We start from the raw sequence: 9,468 nt of genomic DNA, 5'->3' as shown, positions 1-9,468 counted from the left end.
TCCACACACCCAGCGCGCCCCAGGGTGCGAGGCCGCGGATGTCAGCATGTGCTCCGGGTGAGGGCTGGCGAGCCTCTTTGATGGTACCTAGGAGAACCGGGCTTAGTGCGTTCAGATCCTAATTTCACCCTTTTTTATCCCAAGTGCCTTTTTACCTTTTTCTACACCTCAGTTTACTCTGCTGTAAAATGGGGTAATACTTACCTGGTGGGTTCAACTGAGAATCAAGTGAGGAAACTGCCAGCGACACAGAGTAAAAACTCGACAAATGTCCATTTCCCTTCCCGTCCCTCTTCCCGAGGTCCTTTAAGGTCGTGGACAGATCAGAGCTCCACCTCTGAGAGGGAAAAGGGGGGAGCTGCCCCTAACCTGTACTGCGACTCCAGGCATGTTCCGTCCAAGCACAGCCCGCTTCCATTTCTTCATGGGAAACTGCGGGCTTGGTGGCGGGGGGCACCGATGCCAAGCCACAGGCATCTTCCCAGCCTCTCCTGTCGCTTCCTCTGCAGACAAGACCCTGCCAGGATGGGGCTCGGGAGACAAGCGAGAGTCTTGGGGCGCAAAACCAAAGGAGGCCTCACCCCCAGGTTCCATTTTGTACCTCAGCACCTTGCTTGCCTCTCTCGTGCCCAGGACTGTTCTTGTCAGCCCTTCTCCAAACTATCTTCTCCCTCGATGTCATTTTCTCCTGGTTTCTCCCTTAAAGGCTCTGTGCTGTCTCTATAATTTTTTTAAAAGAGATTTCATTTCTTTTTTTTTAAAATATATTTTATTGATTTTTTTAAAAAATATATTTTATTGATTTTCTACAGAGAGGAAGGAAGAGGGACAGAGAGTTAGAAACATCGATCAGCTGCCTCTTGCACACCCCCCACTGGGGATGTGCCCGCAACCAAGTTACGTGCCCTTGACCGGAATCGAACCTGGGACTTTTCAGTCCGCAGGCTGACGCTCTATCCATTGAGCCAAACCGGTTTTGGCTATTTTATTGATTTTTTACAGAGAGGAAGGGAGAGGGATAGAGAGTTAGAAACATCGATGAGAGAGAAACATCGATCAGCTGCCTCTTGCACACCCCCTACTGGGGATGTGCCTGCAACCAAGGTACATGCCCTTGACTGGAATCGAACCTGGGACCCTTCAGTCCGCAGGCTGATGCTCTATTCGCTGAGCCAAACCGGTCAGAGCTCATTTCTTTTTAAAAAATATTTTTTTTATTGATTTCAGAGAGGAAGGGAGAGATAGAAACATCAATGATGAGAGTATCATTGATGGCTGCCTCCTGCATGCCCCACACTGGGGACTGAGCCTGCAACCCGGGCATGTGCCCTGACCGGGAATCTAACGGATGACCTCTTGCTTCCTGGGTCAAAGCTCAACCACTGAGCCACACCCGGCTGGGCTCTATGCTGTCCCTTGTGGGTCCTCCTCCTGGGCACACAACTAAACTACATTTCTCAGCCTCTGTTACACTGAGGCCACCACATGACTAACTCTGTCCCATGGAGGGTGAGAAAAAGTGAAAGCTTCCCATGGCCCTCCTCTCTCTCCTCGCCAAGAATGATGGAGCCACAACACGGAAGGAGCCTGGGCCGCTGAATGGCCTTATGGAAGGTCACCCTCCAGATGCCAGTATTGAACTGTTACATAAGCAAACACAAAACTTCTGAGTTTGGGGATTGGTAGTTACAGCAGTTAGCTTGCCCTGACTAACACTCTAAGATTGTCTTCTTTTCTCTTTCTACACAGTAAATGCTATAGTTAATACATTTATTCATCGGTACCATTATTTAAATTGCTATCTAAAATTAAATGACTCTTGGCCCAGCCGGTGTAGCTCAGAGGTTAAGCATCAATCTATGAACCAGGAGGTCAGAGTTGGATTCCCAGTCAGGCTACAGGCCTGGGTTGCGGGCTCAATCTCCAGTGGAGGGCGCACAGTAGGCAGATGATCGATGATTCTCATCTTTGGTTTTTCTATCTCTTTCTCCCTCTCCCTTCTTCTCTCTGAAATCAATATACTAGTATTTAAAAAAATACTTCAGTCCTAGCCGGTTTGGCTCAATGGATACAGCGTCAGCCTGTAGACTGCAGGTTGGATTCCGGTGAAGGGCACGTACCTTAGTTGTAGGCTCCATCCTGGATCCCTAGCTGCCCCATTGGGGCATGCGCGGAGGTAACCAATCAACATGTCTCTCTTATGTAGGTGATGTTTCTCTCTCTGTTTCTCTCCCTCCCTTCCACTCTCTCTAAAAATCAATGGGAAACTGTCTTTAGGTGAGGATTAACAAACAAACAAAAATACTTCAAAAAATAAATGAATAAAATCAGATGACTCTTGCCCTGAGAGGGTAGCTCAGTTGGCTAGAGTGTCGTCCTGCTATGTCACGGTTATGGGTTCCATCTCAGGGCAGGGCACATGCAAGAACCAACCAGTGAGCCCTAGCCAGTTCGGCTCAGTGGATAGAGCGCTGGCTTGTGGTTTCTTTTCTGGTCAAGGGCACATGCCTGGGTTGTGGGCTTGATCCCCTGTAGGAGGCACGCAGGAGGCATTGATGTTTCTAGCTCTCTCTCCCTCTCCTCTCCTCTCTGAAATCAATAAAAATATACTAAAAAAAATCAACCAAGGAATGCATAAATAAGTGGAACAACAAATCGATGTTTTTCTCTCTCTCTCTCTAAAAATAAAAAATCAGATGATACTTAAACCCATATCTCTCACTCTGACATCCTTCCAAGATCCAGGTCTCTACTTCTAACCATCTCTAAACATCCCCCTCCTAACACTTCTAAAAATAAACTCAATATGTTTTCCCCCAAAATGCTCACCTCTCTGAATCTCCACATAATGATGTCAGCATCTGAATCTCCCAAGATAGAAACCTTGAAGTCTAACCTCATTCTTCCCCCATCACCTCAGCAGCCAATTAGCCCTAAACTGCATTCTCTGAATAAATATATTTCTGACCTGAACTCTACTTTCCTCTTGGGCCATGCTCGCACTATATTTAACTTGGACTAGAATAATGTCCTCGTCTTGGGGCCGCACTGCCTTCAGGCCATCCTCTGGATGCCAGGTTCACTCAAAAGACGGATCTGCTCTTGCCACATGTTTACTTAAAAACCATCATTTGGCCCTGGCTGGTTTGGCTCAGTGGATAGAGCGTCGGCCTTCAGACTGAAGGGTTGCAGGTTCAATTCTGGTCAAGGGCATGTTCCTCGGTTGCAGGCTGGATTCCCAGCCCTGGACCAGGCATGTGCAGGAGGCAACCAAGCAATGTGTCTCTCTCACATCGATGTTTCTCTCTCTCTCTGTCTCCCCCCTCCCTCCCACTCTTTCTAAAATATCAATGGGAAAATATCCTCGGGTGAGGATTACCAACAACAAAATAAATAAATAAAATAAAAGCAGTGTTTAAAAAAAGAAAAACAAACCCACTACCTCCATCATTGGTTCATTTATCATTTCATTTATCCCTCCATTCAGTAAACACATACCAGGTAGTTACTATGTGCCAGGCCCTGACTCTGGAGCCGCAAAGATGACACTTGGACTTGGAGGGGCTACACTGTAATGAGTGAGGACACCTTCACATAATTACAGCCCTGGTTTGTGCTGTAAGAGTGGAGGAGAAACATTGTCTGTTTAGGGTGGAGGCAGCAAGCGTGGCTTTAAAAAGGCAGTGGCATTAAAAATAAAAAAAGCAGTGACATTTGAGCTGAATCTTGACGGTTGAGTTTGGTGGGAAGTCAAGAAGTATGTGTGTGTGTGTGTGTGTGTTTTCTCTCCCTTTCCCTTCCTCTCTCTCTCAAAATTTTTTTAACTAATTTTAAAAAAAGTGTGTGTGTTGTGGGGCAAGCTGGGGGTGGGCTGGCTTCAGGCAGAGCGTGCACAGGTGTGCCGCGGTCCAGCCGGGCTGTCCTGCTGCCGCAAGATGAGCAGGCAGTCGATTGTCTCCAAATACCTCGGGTTCTGTTGTCTACTGCCTCGACAGCAAACCTGTCCTGAGCAGGACAGTCCCACTGTGCAGGCTCCTCACCCAATCCCCTTTTAGAGTTTGAAAGAGCTGGAGAGATCAGATTGGCAGGGGTCACTTCTGCCTGAAGCCCCAGGTAGCCCATCCTCCACAAGTTCTGCCTGCCAAGGGCCAAGGGTCAGAAATGGGGGTGCAGAGGAAAATTAGGTGTAAATGTCCGTTTCAGAGAGAAAATGTCCCTAAAACCATGCATTGAGGCCCCTTTCCTGTGTTTAATACGTTTCTCAAGGCCTTCCCCACCCAGACCCTCTTCCATCTGGAAGTTTCATTTTGGATGACAAAGCTTTATTTGTAACTCTGGTCTTAATGTGCACTTTTAACACTAAAATAGAAGCACGTATTTTAAAATGTAAGATGAAAAATAATACAATGTATACGATTTTGTCTATGTGAACCCTATTACTTAAGAAACTAGAATGTGTTGATAATTAACTTTTGCAAGAGAGGAAAAATGTTATTTTACTGTCTGGACAAAAATATTTTCAACTGCCAGGCCAGGGCATATGCCCAGGTTGTGGGCTCGATCCTCAGTGTGGGGCCTGCAGGAAGCAGCTGATCAATAATTGATGTTTCAATCTCTCTCTCCCTCTCCCTTCCTCTCTGAAATCAATAAAAAGATATATTTTTTAAAAAATCAACAGAATCATTCTGTTAGAACTAATTAGCTACACAGAATTTGTAATAAAGGATATTGTATATTTTTAAAATATATTTTTTCGGCTCTCTCTCACTCCCTCTCCCTCCCTCCCAGGAGCATGCCCTTGCCTGCCCACCTTCTTTCCCCACAGACCTGCATCTCCTAGACTCTAAGGGACCCCACAAGGCTTGCAACCAGGGCAGCAATGGGCAGCAACAGCTCATCCCAGGCAAACCCCCTGAGCCTGTTCCTAAGGCCCCCTTTTCTCTGATTTCTTAATGAGCCAAAGCAGGCCAATCTAGGCTCATTTCTCCAGCTCTTCCTTGTTTCACTGTTCCCAGCTTTAATAAACATCCTCTAAAATTAAAAAATATATATATTCAACATTTTTAAACATTGATTTCAGAGAGGAAAGGAGAGAGAGAGAAACATCAATGATGAGAGAAAATCATCGATTGGCTGCCCCCTGCACACCCCCTATGATTGAGCCTGTGACCTCCTGGTTCAGAGGTCAATGCTCAGCCACTGAGCCACACCACCTGGGCTATGTTCAACATTTTTAATTACCCCCCCCCACCCCCGCCAAGAAAAGCACATGGCATGTTCCGAGAGCTAGCTACAAGGAATTTGATGAGGCGGGAGAGCTAGAGGACTGACCAGACGACGGTGGGCAGAGGGAAAGCGAGGCCAGATCTTGGTGGGGTCTTATACTACAGGCTAAGGAAGGGGGGCTTGATCCTGACAGCCTTGGGGAGCACAGGGGTAACCTGGACAAAGTAGCCTTTTATTTATTAATATTTTAAAATTGATTTTTAAGAGAGAGGCAGGGAGAGAGAGAGAGAAACATTAATGTGAGAGCAAAACATGGATCAGCTGCCTCCCGCAGGCCTCTTACCAGGGTTCGAGCCTGCAACCCGAGCATGCGTCCTAACCAGGAATTCAACTGGCAACTTTTCGGTGCACGGAATGACGCCCAACCTACTGAGCAACACCAGCCAGGGCAGAGTGACTTTCTAGAAGTGTCACTGGGATTGCCGGGAGCAGAGGGTGGAAGGGATTGGGGTCGGGAAACCAAAAGGGCAGTCTCAGCAGGACCAGGTCAGGTTGGTGGGGCCTGGAGAGAAGGAAGGGCTCGCTGGGCCTGGGCACCTGCAGTGAGGACAGAGGAGAGAGCGAGGCTTTACAGGGATGCTCTCGTGTTTTGCTGAATGGCAGCAGTTTCGCCTGCTGTCCACGGGTAGAGCATTCCATTCCCATGAAATTTTCCCTGAGCTGAAATGGGCTAATGCAAAAATGCAATTACCATTCATTTACACGGAAAAATTGGGGGGGGGCGTTCCCAGAACCAAAAAATAACTTGCCAAACCATAGCAAATACTACACAAAACCTAAAATAACACCAACATATAGTAAAAGCGCTGACACGCTCGCTGCTCAGGGTGCGCGCTGCCCCTTTAACCACCGGCTACAAAGCAAATGCTGACCACTGTTTTCTCCTTTCGACTTTTTTAAATTTTTATTTTTAAAAACTTATTGTTGACAATGTTATAGATATTCCCCATTTCCCCCCCCCCTTACCTCCCACTCCCACCCAGCCCCTGCCCCACCCTAGGCCTTCCCCACACTCTGCTCTGTGACCATGGGCTGTGCACACGTGCATGTAAGTTCTTTGATTAATCTCTTCCCACCCACTCCCCTCTGAGCTCTGTCAGTCTGTTCCAGGCATCCCTGCCTCTGGACTTACTTTACATGTATTCCACATGTAAGTGAGATCATGTGATATTTGTCTTTCTCTAACTGGCTTATTTCACTTAGCATCATGCTCTCCAGTCGGATGAAAGTGAAAATCTTCTGTGGATTTCTTTCATTTAACAAAAACAGGTACTAATGTAGGTCTTTTGTAAAAGTGAAGTGGCAAACGAACATGAACCTTCCAAAAGCATGAGACACATACTATATATGTAGCACCTGCTGAGGCCCCAGACAGAGGCGTGAAGCTGGCTTCCGTTTAACTCCTCTCAGGCTTCCAGACCAACGAGAATGCTCCAGCCCTTCTTAGCATGGCTCCCACCGGCCTCTCCAGCCTCACCTCCTGCAGCTCTCCTCAAACCACACCCCCGCCTCCCCAGCCAAAACCTATTAGCTCATACTTTTTGTAATTGTAAAGTGATTGGTACTTATTGTATAAAATTTGGAGATATAGAAAAGTATAAACAAAATAAAAATCACCCATAAACCTTTATAGATAACCACGGTTACTATATATTCCCACTTGACATTATATTGTAGACATTTTTCAAAATCATGACATAGTTTTTTTAAACATTTTTAGCAACTATGAAAAGTATAATAAGCCGTTTATAGGTATTTTTTTTTTCCTATTTTGTCAGTTTATTTTATTCATTGGGTTCCACATGTGATATCATATGGCATTTGTCGTTCTCTGGGTCCCTCGTGACATTTATTTTATTTATTTATTATTATTATTTTTTTAATCCTCACCTGAGGATATTTTTCCATTGATTTTTTGAGAGAGTGGAAGCGAGAGGGAAAGACAGAGAAACATCGATGTGAGAGAAACATCCATTGGTTGCCTCCTTCATGCACCCAGACAGGGCCTGGGCCAGGGAGGACCCTGCAATGGAGGTACATGCCCTTGACCGGAATCGAACCCAGGACTCTTCAGTCTGCAGGCTGATGCTCTATACACTGAACCAAACGGCTAGGGCCCTCATGACATGTAGATTCTCAAGTTTCACTATCACTATCCAAAGTTCAAGTTAAGATCCTGAACGTGTGGACATAAATGTCCAAACTAGTCATGAGCTCTCTGAGGCAGCCAGGAAAGATGGCCAAGCGCTGACTCTGGCTCACAGGTGTGGGTTTCTGTTAGAGTGAAGATGTTGTAGGCAGCGGACTGGCACCGGGTGTCTGACCAGCAGGTTCAGACCAAACCTGGGTTTCAGCGACCTTCGTACTTGGGTTGTGGCTGGGAAAGAATTCAGAATCCAGACCCAAACTGTAAGAGAACACTTACTGGGTAAGTCACAGAGGTAGGAAAAGTAAACCCTGGAAGCAATGGGCTTAGGGAACAAGCTATAGAGCTAGAGGGGCCTTGGAGCTTGGGAATTAGGAAGCTAATCTACAGTGCTGAGTGAGTAGGGTGGAGGGCTGGCCTCTGAATTCAGGGACAAGATTTTCTGAAATCGGGGACTTGGTTTGATAAATCTAAGACAGCAGTTGCGGCACCCCTACGGGACTTTTGGAACTCCCTCCTGTTGCTCTGGGGCTACAGTCAGGCCAAACAGTGCTTGTGAGAAGTAGGAAAAGGTGCTCAGACACAGGCTCGTGGGCGCCCAGGCTGCATGGTGAAGGCCGGATTTCCGCCCCAGCCACTCTGTGCCCCTTCTCCCCCACCTCATGACCTGGCCACCAGGGCCCTTTCCCCCTCTGCCTCCTGGTGCCCCCCTGTCGGCCACATGGCAGTCACACTCACAGAGTTCCCTCCCGTCCTCTTTTTGTAGGTCAATCTGTCTGCTCTCAGCCACTGCACCCAGTGACTCAACAACTTCCTCTTTGCAAATTTCCTCTTTGCCCTGGGGAAATACCAACCGCCTCTGGCCCATGTGGCTCCCTGGGCGCTGGCCTGGGCTGGTCTCAGGGACAGCCAGTTGGGTCTTGTCCCCTCCTGCCTATCCCAGAGCCACAGGGGAAGCCCCTGGTGCTGCCGCCATCGCAGATCCTCTTTAGCTGGCTCTCACGGACTCCCATTGGAGAAGGGAAGGAACTTGCAAAAGACAAACACATTGCACATGTAACAGCAGAGCGTCACCAAGACCCGCTCCCAGGACTCCTCTCCCCTACCTCATGTGCAGGGGAGGCTGTGAGGGGGGCCGAGCTGAAGGACCAGGCTCGGGTCACACGCGCAGTCTTCCTATCAAGCCCAGCATTCTTTCATTGGGCCTTTTTCTACCTCCACCCCATCTGAGCAGAGATGAGGGCGCAGATGTTCTCAGCAGCTGGCATGTCCTCGGCCTCCAAAACCCTTCCTGCCTCTCCCTCACGTCCTCTGTACGCACCACCACCCTTCACAAGCCACCGAGCCCTTGCCTCCTGCACACAAACCACACCCACGAGTGGACCCACACAGGCGCTGGGGCTTCCGAGGACTCCACCTGCCCAGAAACTCTTCTCACCTCTGCCCTAGGAGGAGGAATAGCTGAAGCCTCTGGCTGCCTCGGTCCACAGGTGAGGGAGGGAGTGGTGGCTTGAGCCAGGGGCCAGCCTCGAGGCCAGGTGTGTCCCAGGTACACCCCAGGGCACAGCTGGATGACACTGCTCCAGGCTGGCCCAGCGCAGAGCACTGGGGCCCCGAGTTAAAGGAGTTTCATGGGTCGACCCAGTGGCTGTCCTAATCTATGGGGCCAAATGTACTTTACAGAGTAATCCTAGACGGAAGTTGTTGGCTTGTCATAGGTCAAGGAAATTTGGCATTATGGAAACTCAGCATCTGGTTTCAAAGACAAGACGTGGAGAACAGGTGATGGAGAGAAGTAGGGTTGATGAGGAAGTTTCATTCATTCAGTCTTGGAGCCTCCGTGCTGGGTTTGGGCGCTGGGTGGAGGTGCTGGTGTTGGGTGCGGAGGCTGGAAAGTCCAGGGTTAAGAAGCTGGATGAGGGGTCAGAGTGAAGATGCTGGGTGAGAACGCTGGGTGATGATGAGGTTGGAAGTGATGATAGGAGGTGCCGAAAGCTAGGACTGATTCTGACCTCCAGACTTGTTATTCACAAACA

This window comes from Plecotus auritus (genome assembly GCF_963455305.1).
Source record: "Plecotus auritus genome assembly, chromosome: 7".
In the NCBI taxonomy this organism is placed as follows: domain Eukaryota; kingdom Metazoa; phylum Chordata; class Mammalia; order Chiroptera; family Vespertilionidae; genus Plecotus; species Plecotus auritus.
Note: the sequence above shows the minus strand (reverse complement) of the source record.